Source organism: Tamandua tetradactyla, chromosome X (assembly GCF_023851605.1).
Source record: "Tamandua tetradactyla isolate mTamTet1 chromosome X, mTamTet1.pri, whole genome shotgun sequence".
In the NCBI taxonomy this organism is placed as follows: domain Eukaryota; kingdom Metazoa; phylum Chordata; class Mammalia; order Pilosa; family Myrmecophagidae; genus Tamandua; species Tamandua tetradactyla.
This window is the reverse complement of record NC_135353.1, coordinates 34,387,845-34,412,024: the sequence shown is the minus strand read 5'-3', so window position 1 is coordinate 34,412,024 and position 24,180 is coordinate 34,387,845. Positions and strand designations below refer to the sequence as shown.

At 45.6% G+C, this 24,180-nt stretch overlaps 2 pseudogenes; both read left to right on the top strand.

The window, feature by feature from the left end:
• Positions 1–2,504: 2,504 nt before the first annotated feature.
• Positions 2,505–5,512, top strand: LOC143671658 (KAT8 regulatory NSL complex subunit 3 pseudogene; annotated as a pseudogene).
• Positions 5,513–20,038: 14,526 nt separating this feature from the next.
• LOC143670452 (paraneoplastic antigen-like protein 8A pseudogene) lies at positions 20,039–21,662 on the top strand (annotated as a pseudogene).
• The last annotated feature ends 2,518 nt before the right edge of the window (positions 21,663–24,180 follow it).

The following is a 24,180-nucleotide window of genomic DNA, read 5'->3' as shown; positions in this document are numbered from 1 at the left end:
CATCGCAACAGACAGGCCAGCACTTGCCCAACCAGACAAACAGGTATCACCATTTGGCCAAGTTGACACATGAACCTAACCATGACAGACTGTTTGGTGGTTCCTTAAGAAACTAAATATTAAGTTGTCCATTTATCCAGCAATAGCACTAGTTGGTATATACCCAGAAGAGCTGAAAGCAATGACACGAACAGACATTTGCACACCGATGTTCATAGCATCATTATCCACAATTGCCAATATATGGAAACAAACCAAATGCCCATCAACAGATGAGTGGATCACAAAAATGTGGTATATATACCTACAATGGAATGTAATGCAGCAGTAAGACAAAATGATGCCCTGAAGCACATGACAAGATGGATGAGCCTTGAGGACATAATGCTGACTGAAATTAGCCAGACACAAAAGGACAGATACTATATGATTCCACTTTTATGACCAGCATAAAGGTATAATCAGAGGCTTATAATACAGAACATAGGGGACTTAGATATACATAGAAGTTAGAGATGGGTGAACTGTCAGCTAATGAGGTTGAACTCCAATGTAAGGGAATACATAGGAATGAAGGTGATTCTCTAGTGGGTCTAGAAGTAATAGTACCATATGGAAGGTGAGCAAGATTGAAAGGGGTTGTATAGACCTGTGTGTCCCACTGATTCACACTAGAAATATGAATTAGTTCTCACAAGAATAACTTCAAAAGTGTGATTCCTGTACAAAGAGTGTTTAAGTCCAGGGTATAGGGGCAAAACTGCTAATGTGTGCTATGTTCTATGCTCAAAAGGAAACCATCAGCACTACCACAGCAACAGCAGAGGTGAGTAATGGGAGGAAAGAGGAGTTAAGGGTTTAGATTTCCTATTTGGCGATGGTGTGTTTCTTGGTTTTCTTTCTCTTGGGAACTATGTAATTATCTAAAGTTGACTGTTGATGGACTGTGGACTTTGGGCCTTCTACATGATGCCCAATGAATGTAGGTGGGTGAAGGATACGCTGATGGAGAAGTAGATTGGTGAACGATGGTATATACTTATGAAGGAAGGTTGTGCTGCTACAAAAAGGAACAAAGTCATGAGGCATGCAATGATGTGAATGAACATGTGGGACATTTGTTGAGACAAAATAAGCCAGAAACAAAAGAACAACAATGGTATGGTCACCTTTAGAAAATGCTTATAAGAAAACAAGAGCTTACATTGTAAGCTTTTAGAGTAGACACATTAAGTCTGGCGTGGTGACTATTATTTCTGGATTTGAGAGTCTGTTTTATATATATAACATGATATTTAAAGATAAGAATGAAGCTGAACAGGTTGGGGTAAAAGTAATTCAGAGCATAGGGGTAAGGAAGACAGAGTCTAATTTTAGAACCACATATACTCTTTGAAACCAATGGAAGAAAGGTTTACTTGATCTGGAACTGAAATGCTCTGTAGTGCATAGTCTAATTCAACCTGTGAACAACTGAAACACAGGAAGCACAGAATAAGAAAGAAGTCTTTTTATCCTGTATAGATTAATGCAATGCCTGGAAATGTCCTAGAGTATATTAAACAGATAATCAAAAAATATTGGCAAAGTCCCCTGAGGGAAGGGAGAAAGACTATGGAACTATTAAACCTTACCACCAGGGAATCCCCTGATACTGTGTCAAATTTTAGGGACACCCAAATCACTAGGCCATGCCCTTAATCATGAGCCTTACTCTTTTAAAGCTTATGTAGGTAGTGGAGAAGCTTAGAGTACCTGTAAGCATGCCTAAGAGTCACTTATGGAGGACCTTTGCTGTTGCTCAGATGTGGCTTCAGTCTCTCTTAGCCCAACTCTGGAAATGAAATCATTACCCTACCCCCTACATGGGACATGACATTCAGGGGTGAAAGTCTCCCTGGTAATGTGGTAGATGATTGTCAAAGATGAATCCAGACCTGGCACCATGGGATCAGCAATTCCATCCTGACCAAAAGGGGGGAAAGAAATGTGATTAATAAAATGTCAGTGGCAGGGTGCGCCCCGTGGGGGCGGCGGGCGGGGTCCCTCGGGGCCGGGCGATACGGGGCCGCGGCGGGAGGCGGGAGCGCGGCTGTCCACCCTGGCCGCGGAGCCCGGTGGCCGTGACCAAGTCGTCTCCGCCGGCGCCCTCGGGGCTCGGGGACGACTTGCCGGGCGGAGCCGCCCCGAGGTCGCGGGCCGCCTGAGGGGCCGCCGCGCGGGCCGTTCTCCCGCGGGAGGAGCGAGGGCGCCCCCGGCGGCAGTTGTCCCGGGCGGTGCGGGGCCCGCCTGGCCCGCGGGCGCCGAGCGGAGGGCGCTGCCCCGGGCCGGGGAGGGGCCGGGAGCCGGGTCAGCGAGCGGCGCGGCGCCCCGCGTGGCGATGGGGTCCCGGCCCGAAGGCCACGCCGGTGCGCGGAGCTCCGGGCTTTGCGCGGCCCTGAGCCGAGGCTTCCCGCGCAGGTCCCCATGCTCTGAGCGGCCCCTCCACTGGCCTGGCTCACCGCGGCGGGGAGAGGGACTTCCAGACGTCGGCGCAGCGCATGGGCACGTCGCTGCTCTTCCAGCTCTCGGCGCACGAGCGGGAGCTGGACCTGGTGTTCCTGGACCACAGCTACGCCAAGCCCTGGAGCGCCCACCCGGATGCCAGCAGCGCCCGCCCCACGCGCATGCTCTTCGTCACGCCCCGGCGGCAGCACGAGAGTGCCGTTGAATCGGACGTCCCAATAGATGTGGAAACTGTCACAGCAACCCCTGTGCCCCTCTATGACAACCAGAAGGCACGGAGCGTGATGAACAAGTGCGAGCGACACGTCATCTTCGCCAGGACCGACGCCGACGCCCCTCCTTCCCCCGAGGACTGGGAGGAGCATGTCAACAGGACTGGCTGGACCATGGCCCAGAACAAGTTGTTCAACAAGATCCTCAAGGCCCTGCAGTCTGACCGCCTTGCCTGTTTGGCCAACGAAGGGGCTTGCAATGAGCCAGTGCTGCGCCGCGTGGCTGTGGACAAGTGCGCGAGGAGGGTGCGGCAGGCCCTGGCGAGCGTGAGCTGGGACACCAAGCTGACCCAGTGGCTGCACACCACTCTGGTGGAGACCGTGAGCCTGCCCATGCTGGCCGCCTACCTGGACGCGCTACAGACACTGAAAGGGAAGATCCCCACCCTGATTGACCGGATGCTCGTGTCCTCCAACACCAAGACTGGGGCAGCGGGAGCTGAGGCCTTGTCCCTGCTGCTCAAGCGGCCCTGGGACCCCGCCATGGGGGTGCTTTCTCATAACAAACCGAGCAAACTCCCCGGCTCTCCCCTGATCCTCGTGGCCGCCTCTGGCCCTTCCAGCTCTGCATTCCTTACCTCACGCCGCCACCGCTTCTGGCACTCCCAGCTGGCCTGCCTCGGCAAGGTCATCCCAGTAGCCACTCATCTGCTGAACTCCGGCAGTGGGGTAGGCATCCTGCAGTGTCTGGAGCACATGATTGGGGCAGTGAGAAGCAAAGTGCTGGAGATTCATAGCCATTTCCCACACAAACCCATTATCTTGATTGGCTGGAACACAGGAGCTTTGGTGGCCTGTCACGTGTCGGTGATGGAGTACGTCACGGCGGTTGTGTGCCTCGGATTTCCTCTGCTGACTGTGGACGGCCCCAGAGGGGATGTGGACGACCCCCTCTTAGACATGAAGGCTCCGGTCCTCCTCGTCATCGGCCAGAACTCCCTGCAGTGCCATCCGGAAGCCATGGAGGACTTCCGAGAGAAGATCCGGGCCGAGAACAGCCTGGTGGTGGTTGGGGGAGCCGACGACAGTCTCAGAATAAGCAAAGCAAAGAAGAAGGTGGAAGGGCTGACACAGAGCATGGTGGACAGGTGCATTCAAGACGAGATTGTGGACTTCCTGACGGGCGTGCTCACGCGGGCCGAGGGCCACATGGGCTCAGAGCCTCGTGACCAGGACGCTGAGAAGAAGAAGAAACCTCGCGAGACGGCCCGTCGAGACCTGGCCTCGGAAGTTCCCGAGCGGGGCAGTAGACCCGCCTCCCCAGCCACCAAACTGCCGGCCTCACCCTCAGGCTTGGAGGATCTCTCAAGCATGTCCAGCAGCCCCACCTCCAGTCCCAAGACCAGAGGGACCACAGTGACCTCTGTGCAGAAGTCCAGCCAGATGGGGAGCTCACAGCTGCTGAAAAGACATGTGCAGCGGACCGAAGCTGTGTTGACCCACAAGCAGGCCCAAGTTCCCATTTCATCAGAGCAGACGGAAGAAGCCGAGAAGGAGGATCTCCGGGGCCAGCTGAAGCGGCACCCTCCGGCCAGCCCTCTACCTGGCAGTAAGACCTCCAAGTGCCCAAAGATCAAGGTGTCCCTCGTCTCCCAAGGGGACCCTACTTCAGGGCCGCGTGCGCCTTCCCAGGGAGGAGCCCCGGAAGCTGCAGGAGGGAAGCCGGTCACCGTGACCCTGGGTCCCTCTTCCGCCGCAGCCAAGGAGCTTGCAGGGATTCTCACCACAGCCAAGCCAAACGCTTCTTCAGAAGGGGGCCGCTCTGCCAGCCCGGTGTCCTGTATGGCCTCTGGTGGTGCCACGCCCGGTGCCTTGCACACCCTGCAGAGCCGTTTGGTGGCTACCTCCCCTGGCGCTGCCCTCCCAGGGGCCACATCAGCCAGCAGCCTCCTCCAAGGCCTCAGCTTCAGTCTGCAGGATATCAGCAGCAAGGCCTCTGGCCTCCCAGCAACTCCTTCCCCAGGGCCAGCACCACAGGCTGGCAGCCTGAAGTTACCTGCTCCCGTGCCGAGCCTCGGCGCCATCACCACGGGCACCGGCACCGTTGTCCGTGCCATCCCTGTGGCCACCACGCTCTCCTCCTTGGGCACTGCCCCTGGCGGGAAGCCCACGGCCATCCACCAGCTGCTGACCAGTGGGGGCCTTACTAAGCTGGCTAGCAGCCTCCCAGGCCTGGCTCAGGCTTCTAACCAAGCATCAGGCCTCAAGGTTCCGAGTACCATCACCCTCACACTGTGGGGCCAGCCGAGCAGAATGTCCATGCTGAGCCCCATGGGCTCAGGAGCAGCCGCCTTGGAGGATCCCACCCCCCAGGTGCTGCCCCCTGGCTCTCAGCGCCTGCCTCCAGGACCCTGAAGATGCCGGGTGACGTGTCCTCCTCTGCCAGGGGTCGGTGATGGCCACTTCACAGTGACTGCCCTGGGCACCTGTCTGTCCTGCGAGCTGTCTGCTGCTCTGAAAACCTCTTTACAGTATCACTTTTGCCACCCACTGCCAGCTGCCTTCAGGGTGGAGCCTCTGGGTCTTGTGACACCAATAGATGAGGTCATCCAGAGCCAGCCGGGGGCACACCATCCCCCTGAGATCTACATGTCTGGCCCCCAACTCACCAGCATCCCCAGCAGATCCAGCTACGCGTGGGGCCGAAGTACCTGGCCATGCTGTGAGCTGTGACTCGATGCGGGCGTCAGTGTTGGGCTGGGCACTGCATTTAATAAAGGACTTTCCTTTTGTAAGTCTGTGCTGCCCCCTAGGAGAGGAGCAAGTTGGGGGGAGACGTCCATGTGGTCTGGGGCCATGGAGTTAGAATCAAAAGTCCTTTGCTGAAGGCCAGTTGTTTGGGACTGTGAGAGGCTTGTTTCACTCCACAGCCAAGGCAGAGGGACCCTGGGGTCCCATGTACCTCCCTCTTAGAAACCACATCGACTTGCTGAGTAGCCAGCTGAGACCAGCAGACTTCCTGTGTCCAGACCTTGCCACAGGGCGGTTTCAGAATGATGGCAGAGAGCCGGGCTATAGTCTTTCAGTGCTTCTGGCTCCCTAAATGGGGGGCAGTGGTTGCTGGGAGGTGACAACTAGTCCCTTTTCTCACCACACTTTGGACAGTTCCAGTATCCACAGGGCCTGCCTGTCCAGAAAGAGAGAAGAGCAGTGAAACCACAGATGAAGGAGCTTGGAGAGCAGGACAGCATTCCCTGTGGGGAAGTGATAGGAGCTTGGTGCTTCACATCTCCATGCCTTCAGCTGGCTGCAAGAACTCAAGTTTGTCCTGTCAGAAGAAAGAAGCCCTGGCCCCTGAAATACCTGTCTCCAGAGTCTGGAAGCAGGGCAGGTGTGGCCAGCCAGGCTCACCACTCGGCTGTCCCAAGGAGCTGATGCTACAGGACCACAGGGCTGGGCCTTGGCACTCCTGCTTCTCTTCCACTGACCCTTCCCCTCCTGCCAGAAGTGGGAAGCTTATTGGCAGGGATTTGACTGTGCAGGGCTCTGGGCACCAGCCTGAGCCCTGGGGGTGGACAGCCCTGGAGAAGCAGTCACCAAAGACAGAGCTCTGAGCTCCTCCACACCTCATCAGGTTTGGCTTAGACCCTGTCCTCCACCACATGCTTTCCCTCTGTATTCTAGGATGTTTCCAGTCAAGGTGATAAATGAGGAAACCCAGATGTGGGTTGTTCCATGTCTGCTTCTATTGGTGGGGTGCATCCACCTTGGCTGGAGTTGCAGTCTGGGGCCTGACACTTGCGTTCAGTCCTGGAACCTCAGCTGCCATCGGAGAGCAGCCAGCGGGGAGCGTGCAGTGGACAGGGGTCTTGGCCCGACAGGCCAAGTCCCAGGGGTGGGAGAGGGACGGAGGGTTGTGTGACAGGAGGGTAAGAGCCTCCTGAATACTGAACCTTCCCTCTGTGGAGCTCGTCAGCGATTCACACAGAAAATTGGGCTGCAGTTTTGCATTAGCTGGTAGGTAATATTTTTGTGGAATTTTGTAAGTTTGAGGAAGATACAAAATCTGAAGGTGGGGTTCAGGGGTTTGACAGCTTTACAGGTAGGAAAAGAACCAGCAAGGGCAGAGGACAGTAAGGCTCTGTGAGACTGTGGGAAGCTTTTAGGATTCAATTAGGACAGGTAGAGGACCCTAAACAATCCATTTGTGACTTCAGTGCAGCCTGTTCAGCCTGGGCAGGGGGTTCTGCTTCTAAAAGACCCTGGTCTAGTGTGTGCCCAGGCCACAGAAAAGACCAAAGCCTTGTCCTGCTTGTAAAATCCTGGGGTGCCTCCTGGAGTGACTTTCTGAGGCATGGACTCTACTCCTTGAAGAATGTCCAGTGGAGAAAGGGAGCTGTGAAAACTGATTCTTCTTCATCTTGGAAAGTGAAGGGGAGAGTGGCCAGCGTCCTTGTAAGCATGTTCACCAGTTCCCTTCTCACAGCACACTTCAGGAGATGTGAAAGCAAGCTTTCCTCTGTGTGGCACATGGCAGCCTGGAGCCCATAACCTCAGCAGGGGATGTGGCTGGCAGAAAACGCAGACAGGTCAGGAAGGCATTAGATCTTGGGTGACGGATGCATGTGATGCCGAGGAAGCTGTCCTTAGGCGTCAAGAAGAGGTCACTGATGGAGGAAGACCTGACCTCTTGGCCCTAGCTCTAGTAGAGCTGAGCCGGCATGACAATTCTGTTCTTACATTAGCAAAAACAATTTAAAGAAACAAAGCCAACCTTAGGACCACATCATCTTGTTTTCCTTGGATTCTCTCATGTATTCTGCAGACAATCCAGTGAGATTGGTGTGGAAGGTAACAGCTAGTGTCTTGTGGCAATGCTGGAGGTCATTTCACTGCTGCGAGACACTGTTTTTAGACCTTTACATGCGTCCACTCATTCTATCCTGTGAGGTGGTTACTGAAATTCCTTCACAGGTGAGGAAACTGAGGCAGAGAAGTCACCAGGCGGTTCGGAGCCACTGCTTGTCCTGCCCTGTGCTGGTCCCAAGGTGGAGAGCAGCCCAAGAAGTAATGACTTGGCGTCCGTGTGACCTTTTCCAGGGCACCTCAGCCAGGCCGAGGTAGCTGCTGCCACCCCAGGTGCCCTCACCGAGTTTTCTGCAATGGCTTTATCTCAGAAAACCTGGAAGTTCACAGAGGTAGTGTGCCTGTCTAGCCCTGTCGTTTTGTCACACGTGGGCTCCTGTAACACCACTGCAGCCGAGATGCATAACTGTCCCATCACCACAAAGGTGGTCCTCCCGCTGCCTTCGTGCCCGCACCACCCCCCACCGCTGTTCCTAACCCTTCACAACCACACACCGTCTGTCCAGCTCTGTGATGGTGTGGTTTGAGAATGAGTGTTATTCAGCCATAGAAGGGAATGAAGCTGTGATGCGGGCTGCAGCATGAATGGACCTTGAGGACATGTTGCATGAAATAAGCCAGGCACAAAAGGGCAAAATACTGTATGAGCTCAGCGATACAAAGTAAGTGAAATATGCATAATGTTAAAGTCAGAAACTAGAATGCCGTTTACCAGGGGCTGAGTTGGGCTAAGTTAATAGCATAAGTATAATAATGTTTCATGAATTGTAACAGATACCACACTAAGGCAAAGTGTTAATAGAGGAGAGAGAACTATGTGTGAAAGAGGCTTATATAGGAACTCGGTATCTACTGCATGATATTGTAAATCTGTAACTGCTTTAATTCAAAAAAAAAAGATGTAGAATAGGATCATAAATACATGACCTTTTGTGATTAGCTTTTTCACTCACCATAATGCTCCTGAGATCCAAACACGCTGGTGCCTCAATACCTCATTCTTGTTTATTGCTGGGTAGCAATCCATTGTATAAGCATACCACGGTTTATGAACCACTCACCTGCTTTAGGACTTTGGATTGTTTCCAGTTTGAGACTATTACAAATAAATCTTCTCTAAACAAATGTAAAAAAAAAAAATGTCAGTGGCAGAGAGCATTCAAATAGAATCAAGAGGCTACTCTGGAGGTTGCTTTTATGCAAGCTTCAGGTAGACCTTGCTGCCTATCATAACCTGCCAACCCCCAACCAGGACCATTCCAGCCAATCATAAGGAACACCTAGGGCAATATATAAGATTCCACAGGAGTTTCATGCACTAGAGTAACTTTCCAGAAACCTACAACCTTCAGATGGGTCCCTGGTCCAGAAAAGACCCAGCCTCTCCAGAACAACAGATAGTTCTATCTCCATATGCCATATTAGTGACAGATCCTTCCAATATCAAAAATCTAGAACTGTCATAAACCAAACCACCCTAAAGAGGAGTATAGAAAGATTAAAGGTGATGGTGTAGTTATACATGGAAGATAGGATTTAACAAATAAATATGAATGTGGAATCATTAAATTGCTATCTCTTTTAGTCTCCAATATTTTAGAAGCAGCTAGAAATAAAAACCTAAAATTGTGAAATTGTAACCCATGTCAAAGTCCAAAATATGTTCTACCACTAATTGTGGTGCTGTGCTTTGAAATTTATAGCTTTTTTATATATGTTATTTTCACAAATAAAGAAGGAAAAAAGTCAACTGTGATGATAAAAAAGAAATATTTAAGCCCTCTAGCCTCTTATATTCTGGAGCAGCTAGAAGGAAAAATATGAGAGGATTGTATGGTAGCCCATGACAAACTCTGGGACCTGTCCTGTAACCACTTGTTAGAGAGTGCTTTGAAAACTATTGCTTTTTTTTTCTTTTCTTTGTATATATAGTATACTGCACAATAAAAACGTTATTTAAAAGGACTTTGAAATTTATTGTTTTTTGTAGATATATTTCACAATAAAAAAATATGAAGTTCATCTTGATTAGAAATTCAAAGTCAGAAAACTCTGTGTTGTTTCTTACAGCCAGCTAAGGAAAATGGCTTTAAAATATCACTGGTCTGAGTCAGGTCCAGCTATAGTTTACAGGTAGAAAAGGTAAAGAATTACTCTTTAAAAAACAAATTATTGGAGAGAATGAAAGGTCTGACTTCTCCCTAAAAGATATAATTCTCACACCTAAACTGTCAAAGACAGTTAATACAGGTTACCATAAACTGATTTATTAACTGATCAAAAAGTCTGGCATCATCTGCTTACCACTTTGAAGGAAATACAATTTTAGTTTTATCAAGTGGATTATGGGTGTCCTTTCATGGAATTTTCTTAAATAACTATTTTGACATTAGAAAATATTGAAAAATAGAAAAAATGTATAAACATTAATTCTCCTAGTCGATAATATAGTCACACTAATAATGATATGAGTAATATAAAATGACAGAATACCTTCTTATCTCTCTACATTAGTATGATCCACAAGATATAAAGGGAAAAGGTCCATGTGGTGAGAAGAGAACCTGTATAAAATATTTCAATTCTCAGGGTTCCTTTCCATTTTTATCACAGAGGAGGAATCAGGAACTGCCAATTAGCCACAGATACATAGTTTATGGAGATAATGCACTTGTGAAAAATAATGGGTTGAGTGAAAATTATTGGTAACTTGTATTTATATCTATACTTCCTTAAAAATAATAAATTGGCATCACATACATTGAGGTCTGTCAGAACCTTTAGAAAAGGAATATTCAGATACTTTAAGGGATTAAATTGACCATATGGCAATCTCACTGAAAAAAGATGAGCAGAACTACTGTTATGTAATGCCCATCATTAATATCTGCTGCTGTATAGTTCTCCCACTGTGAAGAAGTGAAAGCAAGGTATGTGTGCTTGTGTTTTAAATAAATCTAAACCAATGGAATTGAAAACAGAAGAAAAAAATCTAGTAAAGCATAACATGACCATCAGAAAAAAAAAACAGCATGGTATTGGCATAAAAATAGACATATTGATCAATGGAATTGAATTGAGTGTTCAGAAATAGACTCTTAGATCTACAGTCAATTGAAATTTGACAAGGCACCCAAATCCACTCCACTGGGACAGAACAGTCTCTTCAATAAATGGTTTTGGGACAACTGGATATCCATATCTGAAAGAATGAAAGAGGGCCCCTATCTCACACTCTATTAAAACATTAACTCAAAATTGATCAAAGACCTAAATATAAGAGTTAGTACAATAAAACTCCTATAATAAAATGTAGGGAAACATCTTCAAAATCTAGGGATAGACAGTACTTTCTTAGACCTTACACCCAAAGCACAAGGAATGTAAAAAGGAAAAAAAATAGATAAATAAGACCTCCTTAAAAGTGAATACTTCTGTGCATCCAAGGTCTTTATCAAAAGGGTAAAAAGGCATCCAAATCAATGGGAGAAAATATATGGAAACCACATATCTTCTAAGAGTTTGATATCCAGAATATATAAAGAAATCCTACAACTCAACAGCAAAAATACAAACAGCTCAATTTAAAAATGGGCAAAAGACATGAATAGACATTTTTACAAAGGAAATACAAATGGTTAAAAAGCATGTGAAAAGATGCTCAGCTTCATGGTGCAGAGCTTGTGGAAGTCATTGTGGGAGACAGTTTAGCAGTTCTTCATGTTGCTGAATATAGAATATAACCATATGGCCTGGCAATTACTACTCTGTATGTACCTGGAAGAATTGAAAGGAGAGACTGAAATGACATTTACATACTGATGTTCATAGCAGCTTACTCACTATTGCCAAAAGATGGAAGCAACCCAAGTGTCATTTACTGATGAATGGAGAAACAAAATGTAGTAGGTACATATAATGGAACATTACTAAGCAGGAAGAAGGGATGAAGTCCTGAAGCAGGCAACAACATAGAGGAACTTTGAGGACATTATGTTAAGTGAAATAAGTCAGACACAAAAAGATAAATATTGCATGATCTCACTAATATAAACTAATTATAATATATAAACTCCTAGACATAAAATAAAGAATATATGCTACCAGGTTATAGAATGAGGATAGAGAATGGGGAGGGTTTCTTAATGTTTAAATAGGTTGGACTTTAATATTTGGAAAACGAATATAGGTGGTGGTAGTACCTTATTGTGAGTATAGTTATTAGTGCTGATATTTATGCAAATGTGGTTCAGAGGAGAGTCATGTATGTCACCAGAAGGAAAACTAGAGGTTAAAACATGGGTATGCATAACACAGTGAATCTTGTGGTGGACAATGACTGTGATTACCAGGACAAATATTAAATGGAACTTTCACAAACTAGAATAAATGTACAACACTATTACAAGGAGTTAATAGTAGAATGGCATATGGGGGAAAGTATACCTATTGCAAACTATGTACTATAGTTAACAGTAATACCTTAATATTCTTTCATCAACACTAACAAATGTACCACACCAATACTAGGGGTCAACAATGAGGGAGTTAAGGGGTATGTGATAATTGTGGTTTTCTTTTATATTTTTTTATTTTCCTTTCTGAGTAAAGAAAATGCTCTAAAATTGTGGTGACGAATGCACAATTATGTGATGACACTGTGAGCCACTGATTGCACACTTTGGATGGATTGTATGGCATGTGAATACATCTCAATAAAATTGTATTAAAATAAAGAATAGGGCTAGGCCAGGCTGCACAGCTGGAGGAGGGCAGGAGCTGGGGTCAGAGCCGTAGCTGCAGCCTGAACTGTGGCTGCAGAAAGCATTGTGGTGGGAAAACGGTGCACGGTGTCCTGGGAGGTAAGTGGTGGCAGAGCTGTCCTGACCTTTGGTTACTAGGCAGAAAAAACAAACCAACATATGCCCATCTCTAGGTTTAACTTAGAATAAGAAACACTCAGTAGCTTTCAGAAGTCAAGATGGATTGTGAATTGTTTCAGCCTTATTGTAAGAAACTCTTGCACTCACACCGTGGCAGCGCTGGTTGCAAATGCTGAGGAACTGAGAAGCAGAGAACTGGAGACCATCTGGCTGGTGCAAACAGCTTAATGCAGAAGCCCAGTGCTCAGGAGTGCAAGGATAGGGGGACAGGAACAGGAAGGAAGCCAAGTTCCGTTCCTTGAATGTGTAACCTTCATCAGAGCAGTCCTGCGACCCAAAACTCACTCCACACCCCATGCACTTGAACCCCATCACCCGTCCCCATTCCCTGTGCTCCAAGCACCCCGCCCTACCAACCCTTTGTGCACATACACATCCCACAACACTACCCCAAGTGCATGCACACCTGCCCCAGTCAAACCCACCACTCCTGCAAAAGTGCAAACTCACCCTGCCCCCAGCAGGTGGTCAACAGTGCATAAAGGCTGCGGGCACTTACCTCCATACCCAGGCTATACCCGCCTCCAGCCCATACAGTTGTTCACCCCCACCCTGCACCCCTTGAGCTTTGTGCAAGTGTACATCAGTTATGGCCCTCCAAGCACACGGCTCCCAGTCACACCTCCAGCTCTGGGTAAGCACTGTTGTGTGCATCTGGGCCACATCCGCCCCCAGCCCACACAGGTACAACACCCACCAGATGCCCTGAGATCTGTGCATGTGCACAAAGGGCCCCATGTACACCAGGGCTCTGCCCCCACAGACCTGGGCACCCACACAGCCACATCCTCCATGCCACTGGGCCCCCACATTCACAGGCACCAGCATAGCATCCCCAACATGCGCATATACCTGCACTGCAAGGCATCACCGCACTGCTGTGCCTTGCTCCATGCCCTGCATCCTGCTCCATATCCATCCCACAAATACAAGGCTTTTGAATACTGAAGGAAATCAACTTCCAAAGTAAACTGATAGATATTTACATGCCACAAAGAAGCAGTAGATTACTAAGCATATAAAGATATAGCCCAGCCTAATGACCAAATTAAAATAGCAGAGGAGACAGAGACATTGGAACAACCACTCAAAGATGTTCATATAACTCTACTAAATAAAATCAATGGGATGTCTTATGACATAAAAGAGATCAAGAAGACACTAAAAGAGCATAAAGAGGAATTTGAGAGAATAAATAGAAAAATAGCAGATATTACAGAGATTAAGGATGCTGTAGGCCAAATTAAAAGAAAAAACTAGAGAGACGCAACAGCAGATTTGAAGAAGCAGAAGAAAGAATAGTGAACTAAAGGACAGGACAAATGATTTTGAACACTCGAAACAGCAAATGACAAAAAAGAAGGAAAAATTTGAACTGAATCTCAGTTCATAAAGGCTGTGGGCACTTTATTGTACTCATTGGTGAGAGACTGAAAGTTTTACCCAAAGATCAGGAAGTAGACAAGGATGCCCTCTGTCACCACTATTATTGAACATTGTACTAGAATTTCTAGCTAGAACAATCAGGCAGGACAAAGAAATAAAAGGTATCCAATTTGGAAAGGAAGAAGTAAAACTTTCATTATTTGCAGATGACGTGATACTATACTTGGAAAATCCTGAGAAACCTATAACAAAGTTACTTGAGCAAATAAACAAATTCAGCAAAGGGGAGGAATATAAAATTAATGTGCAAAAATCAGTAACATTTCTATACACAAGCAATGACCTAACTGAAGAGTCAGTTAAGGAAAAACTTCCATTAAAAATAGCAACCAAAAGAAGCAAGTACTTACAAATGAACTTAACTAGGGATGTAAAGGACTTGTACACAGAAAACTACATAACATTGCTAAAAGAAATTAAAGAAGACCTAAACTGGTGGAAAGACATTCCCTGCTCATGGATAGGAAGGCTAAATATAGTTAAGACGTTAATACTCCCCAAATTGATCTGCAGATTCAACACAGTACCAATCAAAATTCCAACAACCTAATTTGAATATTTGGAAAAGCTAGTAACCAAATTCATGTGGAAGGGAAATAGGCCCAAATAGCTAAAAGCATCCTAAAAAAGAACAAAGTGGGAAGATTAACATATCCTTACTTTAAAACTTATTATAAAGCCACAGTGGTCAAAACAGCATAGTACTGGCACAATAGATAGAAGAATTGAAAAGAGAGAACTCCTCAAAATCAAATGCTTTTGCACCTCAAAAGACTTTGTCAAAAAGGTGAAGAGGCAGCCAACTCAATGGTAGAAAATATTTGGAAATCACACGTTAGACAAAGGTTTGATATCCTGTATGCATAAAGAAATTATACAACTCAATAACAAAAGAACAAACAACCAAATTATAAAATGGGCTGAAGATGTGAATAGGCATTTTTCTGAAGAGCAAATACAGATGGCTCAAAAGCACATGAAGAGATGCTCATTTTGATTAGCTATATTGGAAATGCACATCAAGACTACAGTGAGATACCATCTCACACCTATAAGAATGGCTGCTATTTAACAAACAGGAAGCTACAAAGGTTGGAGAAGATGTGGAGAAATTGGGACACTCATGTCCTGCTGGTGGGAATGTATAATGGTACAGATGCTATGGAAGACAGTTTGGTGGTTCCTTAGGAAACTAAATATTGAGTTGCCCTATGACCAGCAATAGTACTACTTTTTATATACCCAGAAGTGCTGAAAGCAGTGACACAAACAGACATTTGCACGCCAATGTTCATAGCAGTATCATTCACAATCACCAAAAGATGGAAACAATCCAAATGCCCATCAACAGACAAGTGGATTAACAAAATGCGATAGGCACATATGATGGAATATTATGCAGCAATAAGATGAAATGATGTCCTGAAGCACATGACAAGATGGATGAGTCTTGAGGGCATGATGCTGAGTGAAATAAGCCAGACACAAAAGGATAGGTACTGTATGACTCCACTTTTATGACTGTGGTAAAGGTAAAATAGGGGTGTATAATACAGAATATAGTACTTAGAGATACATAGAAGCTAGAGATGGGAGAACAGTTCGCTAATGAGGTTGAACTCCAAAGTAAGGGAATAGATAAGAATGAAGGTGGTTCTCTAGTGGGTTTATAAGTAATATTACCATATTGAAGATGAACAAGATTGAAAGGGGTTGTATAGACCTATGTGTCCCACTGATTAACACTAGAAATAGAAGTAAGTTCTTGCAAAAACTACTTGAAAGGTATGATTCATATAGAAAGAGTGTTTAAGTCCAGGGTACAGGGGGAAAACTGTTATTGCAGGCTATGGGCTATATTTAACAGGAAAACATCAGCAGTACAACAGCAACAGCAGGGTCAAATAATAGGGGGAGGGAGAAGAGTTAAGGGGAGGTTTAGATTTCCTATTTGGTGAGTGTGTGTTTATTGATTATCATTCTCTTTGGAATAATTAAATTATCTAAATTGAGAGTGTTGATGGACTGTGGACCTTCAGCATTATACATTATGCCTAATGAATACAGGTGGTTGAGGATGCACTGACTGAGAAGCAGATTGGTGAATGATGGTGTATACATACAATCAAATATTGTGCTGCTACAAAAAGGGATGAAATCATGAGGCATGCAACAATGTGAATGAACCTGTGGGACATTTGGAGGGGCAAAATAAACCAGAAATGAAAGAACAATTATTAATGATCTCCTTTAGAAAAGGCTTATAAGAAAACAGGAGCCCAGATTGTAAGCTCTTACAGCAGACACATTTAGTCTGGAGTGGTAAATATTATTTCTGGATTTTGAGACGCTGTTTTATATATCTATAACCTGGTATTTAGTGATAAGAATGATGCCAATCAGGTCGGGATTAAGGTAATTCAGAACACAGGGGTAAGGAAGATATTGTCTATAGTTTAGAACAGTACCTACTCTTTGAGACCGAGGGAAGAAAAGTTTATTTTGTCTGGAACCTAAATTTTCTATAGTACATAATCTAACTGAACCTTTCTAGATAGCTTATTTGAACAACTGAAACACAAGGAGCCCAGAATAATAATGAGGGCCTTTAATCCAGTATAATTTAATGTAATGCATGTAAACATCCTAGGATATAGTAAGCAGATAATCAAAAAATATTGGCAAAGTCCCTTGAGGGATGGGAGAAAAGTATGGAACTATTAAACTTTACAATCAGGGAATCTCCTAATACTGTGTCAAACATTAGGGACACCCAAATCAATAGGCCAAGCCCTTGATCTTGAGGCTTACTGTTTGTGAAGCTTATGTAGACAGGGGGGAAGCTTAGCCTACATATAGGTATGCCTAAGAGTTACCTCTGGAGGACTTCTTTTGTTGCTCAGATGTGGCCTCACTCTCTCTAAATCCAACTTTGCAAGTGAAATCCTTGCCCTCACCTCTACATGGGACATGACATCTAAGGGCGAAAATCTCCCTGGTAGTGTGTGAGATGACTCCAAGAGATGAGTCTGGCCCTGGCACTGCAGGATCAATAATTCCATACTGATCAAAAGGGGGAAAAGAAGTGTAACTAGTAAAGTATCAGTGACTGAGAGTTCAAAGAGTTGAGAGAGAACTCTAGAGGTCACTCAAGCTTCAGTTAGACATTGCTAACTATCTTAACTTGCCAAGCTCCAACCAAAACCATTCCAGCCAATCCTAAAGAACACCTAGGGCAATATATAAGATCTTACAAATGTTCCGTGTACTAGGGTAACTTTCCAGAAACCTACAACCTCCAGATGGGTCCCTGGACCAGATAAGTCCTGAAATTGAGAGGGCCCAGCCTCTCCATAATATCAACTAGTTCCATCTCCCTACTCCATATTATTGACAGACCCTTCAATATGAAAAAATTAGACTGGCCATAACCCAAATGACTCTAAAGAGTGAAATAGAAAGATCAAAGGTGATGGTACAGTTAATCAGAGAACCTAGTGTTTAACATACAAATGTGATTGCTGGATTACTAAATTGATCTTTTAGTCTCAAATATCATAGAGCAGCTAGAAGTAAAAACCTAAAATTGTGGAATTGGAACCCATGCCAAATTCTGAAGTCTGTTCTACAACTAATTGTTGTGCTGTACTTTGAAATTTGTTGTTTTTTTGTATACATGTTATTTTTCACAGAAAGGAAAAAATGTCAATTGTGATGATAAAAGAATATTTATTCTTTCTAGCCTCCTATGTTCTGGAGCAGCTAGAAGGAAATATCTGAGAGAACAGTACAGCATTCCATGACAAACTCTGAGATCTGTCCTGATGTGTGCTCTGAAAATTATTGCTTTTTTCTTCCTTTGCTTTGAATATATGTTAATATCATACAATTTAAAAAGTTATAAGTAATAAAAATAAAATAAAACAAAAAAGATAAAGAAAGAATAGGCTTTTGAGTTTGACCATTTATTGCAGACTTACTATATGCCAAGCCTATCAATGTTAGCAACAGCCCTTTAATGTGAGCATAATTATAAGCCCCATTTTTCAGATGAAGAAATCAAGCCTCAGATAACTTACATACTTCACAGCTAGTGAGTATCTGATGGCAAAGCCAAGTGCCTCTACTTTAGCTCCTCCTATCAAGAGACTACTCTGTCCAGGAGCATGTTATAAAATAAATCACAAGGGTGTTGTCCTTGGTCCTTGGCAATTCTGTCAGAGGAAAACTTAAAAATTTTGAGTTTATCCAATGATTTTAGGTAATTTTGACACCACTCGTTCTAAAGAATTCAGATGTCTTTGCCTGAGTTTTTCAGATTTTCTTCTAAGGAAGTTTCCAAATTCAATAAATCATTGATAATTCCCCTTTTGCTTTGGATCCATAGAGGACCTGGGAGTAGTGGCTAACTCTATGGCATACAAATATCTCTTCAAGTCCCTGCTTTCAATAATTTTGAGTCTATACCTGGAAGAGGGATTGCTGGATCATATGGTAATTTTATTTAACTTTTTGAGGAACTGCCAAATGATTTTCCACATTAACTGCCCCATTTTACATTCCCACCAACAATGTACAAGTATTCCTATATCTTCACACTCACACCAGCACTTGTAATTTTCCACTTTTTTTTAATATAGCCAGTCTAATGGTATGAAGTAGTATCTCATTGTGGTTTTGATTTGCATTTCCTATGGGATAGCATAAGATAGCCCTATGCTATCCCCCTCACTCATTCTCATACACCTCAGGAAGTTCACTGAAGCAGTAGCCAGGATCCCTCCACATCTCACCAGGAACACAGACTATAAAATCTCTCACAGCAGAGAGAGAGATCCTCACTTATATCCATACACAGAGAACCAAGTCTACAGGGACCCATGGCAGGACTTAAATCATGAGGGATGGCAGAATTTAAAAAGGCAGCAAGAAAGAATTTTCAAAATGGATGATCTGGGAGTGCAGAACAAAATCTTCCCCAAAAGCAGCAAGTAGCAAGGTAGAAACTATCCAAATCAACTGTTTGGGGACCTGGGGGACAGGGAAGAACATTTCAAGGCCGAGGCCAATGAGGAATGAATAGTCTTAGAAAATGTGGACAGAAACTGTGTTTCCAGCCCTGGGTCCTGCTGCTCATCCACAACCCTTGAAGGAAAGAACAGCTGAAGATCTGACCCTTGCCTGGGGGATGACTGCAGACTGGGGCACCTGGAGACTTCTCTGCTGCAAGTACAGTGGTAGACATAGTCCCACACTGAGCTGGATTTTGATCAGCAAAGTGAGAGCACAGAAATCCCACCTCTTTAGTCCCACTCATTCAGACACTGCCAGGGATCCAAGAGGAAACAGCTTCTGAGGGCAATTAAGTCACTGAATAGCACCATTTGCTAGGCAGAATGGAAAATTCAGGGGAGTGGCAGGGATTTTCACAGGCTCTCCAGACTTTATCTCAGGCCCAATGGATCTGGTCTACACTCCCTGCATGGAATACCCAGCCCTATTTTGGCTGAGAAATGCACAACTGTCAAAGCAGTGACCTAATACAAACCTAGGGAATAACTGAACCCTAGACAAGAGAGAGAAATTGACCTTCAGCATAGACCCATCAAGATAGTCAGATGGCCAGCCATCAATGAAAAAAAAAAAAACACATGGCATACAAAGACTCAGGAAGAAATGGCACAGCCAAAGGAATAGATCAAAAAGTCAGAGGAGAGGGCAGACCGTGGTGGCTCAGTGGCAGAATTCTTGCCTGCCATGCTGGAGACCCAGGTTCGATTCCTGGTGCCTGCCCATGCGGAAAAAAAAAAAAAAAAGTCAGAGGAGATTCAGAATCTGGAACAGCTAATCAAAGACGCTCAAACAAATCTCCTAAATTCATTCAAAGAAATAAAGGTAAATGTGCATAAAGAGATAAACGAGCTCCGCCGGGCTGTGGGGACCAAGGCGGACGCCGCGTGGCGGGGCCAGGACGGAGTGGGGGACGCCGGCCTCCCTCAGCCACCCCACGCGGCGCAACAGTGCCGGGGCCCCCGGGGGCCGGCAAATCCCCGCCGGGTCTGCGGAGGTCTAAGCTCAGGGGAGGGGCCGCGAGCGTTTCCCCGCAGACTCCCTGACGCGTGATTACCGTTGGGGGGCTGCTGCAGTCCGCAGTCTCGTTACTACGCGCCGGGAATAGAGCCACCTGGTGTCTGAAGCCATGGCGATGAACCTTCTGGAAGATTGGTGCCGGGGGATGGATGTGGATATCCACAGGTCGCTGTTGGTCACGGGCATTCCAGAGTACTGTGGCCAAGCGGAAATCGAGGAGACCTTGCACGGGGTCTTCTCCACGCTGGGCCCGTATCACGTGCTCAACAAGATTTTTCTGAGGGAAGAGAATGCCAAAGCTGCCCTCGTGGAGGTTGGCGAGGGCGTGAATCTGAGCGCCATCCCCCGGGAATTTCCAGGAAGGGGAGGTGCCTGGAGGGTGGTCTGTAGAGACCCCACCCAGGACGCCGAGTTTCTGAAAAACCTGAATGAATTCCTGGAAGGTGAGGGGCGCACCGTGGAGGATGTGGTCCGCCTGCTGCAGCTCAACCAGCCCCCGCGGCCCCACAACCAGAATCGGCCCTAAGAGAACTGGGCAGAAGCTTTGGGCATGCTCCTGGGGACCGTCGTGCAGGTCATCGTCCATATGGATGCCGAGATACACCAGCGGGAGGAGGCAAGGGCTTTGGAGGCCGCGGAGGCCGAGGAGGCGGCGGCGGCTGCCGCTGCCGCGTTAGCAGCAGGAAGGAAGACCAAGAAGATCAAGAAGGAGCCCGGGCAGGCCGCGGAGGTGAGCTCTGCCTTGAAGACGGAGAGCCCCAACCGCTGGAGTGACATGGAAGATGAAGGAGACCCTCCCAAGTCCTTGGTTCGCAAGGCCAGGGCTAAGACTCCCTCCAGAAGGAAGAGGCAGAAAAAAGCACCCAAGCAGGAGCCGGTGTCCTGGGAAAGAACCAAAGGCAACGTCTCCAGCAGCGCCACCTACTTAGAGGATCCCGAGGCCGATGATGCTGAAAGCATGGAGATCCCAGAACATACCAGGAGCAACAAAAAGGCCTGTGTGAAGCAGGAGGAGCCAGCCTCGAAGAAGCCAGCGGCAAAATGTGCTCGGAAGCTCCGCAGGGACCCATCTCAGGGTGCCCTATCGGAAGCCGAGGGCCCTGGAGGAGCCTCTGAGTGCGACCAAGATGGCGGTCAGGAGAGCCCACCAAAGAAGAAGACCATGGGCTGGGCCTCGCCCAAGAGCCTCGCCCCCCTGAGGAAGCGGAAGAAGGTGAGCTTGGGCCCTGTCTCCTATGTCCTTGTCAATTCAGAAGACCCGAAGAAGAAGCCGGCAATTCCAAAGAAAGGCCTAGGCTCGAGGAAGACAGCATCCTTTCAGAAGGCCCCAAGATGTCCCAAACCCACTGAGTCGCCAGCTTCAATGTCGCAGGGCCAGAAGGCCAAGCCAGAAGACTCTCCTCGTGCCTCCAATGAATCCAGAAAGCTGTGATTTTAAGGACCACGCATGTCAAAAGAGTTGAAAGAAGACCAAGGAAGCAGTTAAGTTGGGAACAAAGTTGTTTTCTTGTCATTGAATGGACGAGATTTTGAGTTTCTTAGACACCCACTTGTAGAAGTTTGACTCTGCGAGGTGAATGATGTTGAAGAAGGGGTTGGCGAGGTGGAAGGAGTTGCAGGGAGGAAGGCCTATCTCTGGGCCTTTTTCTCTGCCAAGCCTGCTTCCTTACCCCCACCCCCAGCACCAGCCGAGTGAGCAAATTCTAGAACATTCACCTTTACTCAAGGGCAGGGTCACTGTTATGCTTACCCATGTCTGATGTTTTCCCCCATTCCCTCTTTCCTTTTTTGGATGGTCAGCAGACCTAAGCAGGTGACTGTTTTCTAATTTCCCCCGTCTCAGTTCCACAACCGGTGTGGTAAGTTAAGCCAAGATGTTATACACAAACCTGGTTTCCTTAGCCTCTATCCTCCAGATATCTAATCAGAGAGTGGTAAAGTGTCAAAGTTTAGTTTTGGGGCAAAAGAGTGGTTGGTTAGGCTTTGAAATATTGGGTTTTAGATCCATTAATAAAAAATGGTACTTTGATTCCCATTTGAGGGTATATCTCTCAGGAAGTCTGTAGGGAAGGGAAATGATTGGTAGGAAGGACTCTGATTTTATCCAGTACCATCAAACACTCATCATCTTTGAAGCGGAAGCCCACTTCTCACACTGGAAAAAGTCCATAGAGAAAAAAAATTCCTTAAAAAGAACTATCAATTTTTGTCCTTTGAATAGACACACCAGGTTGGACCAGAACACCATGGTGTGTGTGTGTGTGTGTGTGTGTGTGTGTGTGTGTGTGTGTGTGTGTGTGCGTAAGGGCAGGCAGGTTACCCAAGATCAGTGGTTTTTAAACTGTATCCCAGGGAACCCCAAGGCTTCCACAAAGATTTAATCAGAATCTTTTTTTTCGAAACTGTGAAAGACAAACACTATTGCATGTCATAAACCAAATTGTGCACATCAGTGGCTATCAAAATACTACTTTGTGTTCATAAGCTTAACTTGGTTTTGTAAGGTCTCGATTTAATTGTCTCTGCCACCTCTTTGCATATAATTGCATTTCTTGTAAATGTTTATGATGAGCAAAGTTAGAAGTGGAAGAAATTCAGTCCTGTGCATGTTCTGTAACGTAACACTGTGAAAGCAAGTTTACCTTTGTGATTCATATACTCTTGTTAAGCTGCCGTTTTCAGTCATGTAATAGCAAAATAGCAAGTAAGTGTATTAACACAGCACATAGTAATATTCTAGCATAATGAGTTTTGGCCCTTGCAAGTTTGGGGCGTCTCCCTTCAGACCTCAGTTTCTGTGACCTGAAGTGTGAATCGTTGTTAATGTTGTTAAGTGATTTAGCTTTGAAACAAATTTCATGCGACTCCTTTCAAAATCCTGGATGACTTTAGCTGAAGATGGAAAAAGAAAGAAATTGGTTTCCATTCGCAGCTACTCATCAGCATGTTCCAAGTTTCTCCTTGGGCCCGTGCAGAACAAAACAGGAGTACATTGGACCCTCCAAGGTGACAGAAGCCTACAGTTGTCCAGCTCCTTATTTCAACTTGGGGCCACTAGAGCCTCATTGTGTTAATGGTTTGACATTTTGATCAGTAAGTGTAAAGGAGTTGTATAAAATAAAGCTTAGCATGTTAAAAAAAAAGAGAGATAAATGATATTAAAAAGACATTGGAAGAACAAAAGGTAGAATTTGAAAGAATGCATAGAAAAATAGCAGACATTATGGAAATAAAAGACACTGCAGATGAAATTTAAAATACACTACAGGCAATGGTGGCTTGGTGGCAGAGTTCTCACCTGCCATGCTGGAGACCTGGGTTTGATTCCCAGTGCCTGCCCATGCACAAAAGAATATATACAAATATATGCTAGAGACACTCAACAGCATATTTGAAGAGGCAGAAAAAAGAATCAGCGAGCTAGAAATCAGATCAGCTGAATTTGAACGGACAAGAAAACAAATGTAGAAAAATTGGAAAAAATGAGCAGGGTCTCAGGGAAATTATTGACAACACAAAGTGTGCAAATATACACATCATAGGTGTCCCAGAAGGAGAAGAGAAGGAAAATGAGCCAGGAAGAATATTCAAAGAAATAATGGCAAATCCAAGAACCCCAGTATACTCCAAATAAAATAAATCCAAATAGACCCACTCCAAAATACATAGAAACCAGGCTGTCAAATGCCAAAGAGAGAGAGAAAAATCTGAAGGCAGCAAGAGAAAAACAATTCACCACATACAAAGGATGGCACATAAGACTAAGTGCTGATTTCTCATCAGACATCATGGAGGTGAGAAGACAATTGTATGATATATTTAAGACACTGAAAGAGAACATTGCCAGCCAAGATTCCTCTAACCAGCAAACCTGTCCTTCAGAAATGAGTGAGAGTTTAAAATATTCACAGATAAACAAAAACTGAGAAAGTTCGTTAATAAGAGACTGGCCCTATGAGAACTAATGAAAAGAGCCCTGCCAGATGAAGATGAGATAGGATAGAGAGGGTTGGAGGAGGGCACAGAAATGAATAATATTAGTAAGGGTAACTTAATGGATAAAAAGGACAGAAAATAATAGATCCAACAAATAAAAACCAAAGGATTAGATGGTAAAT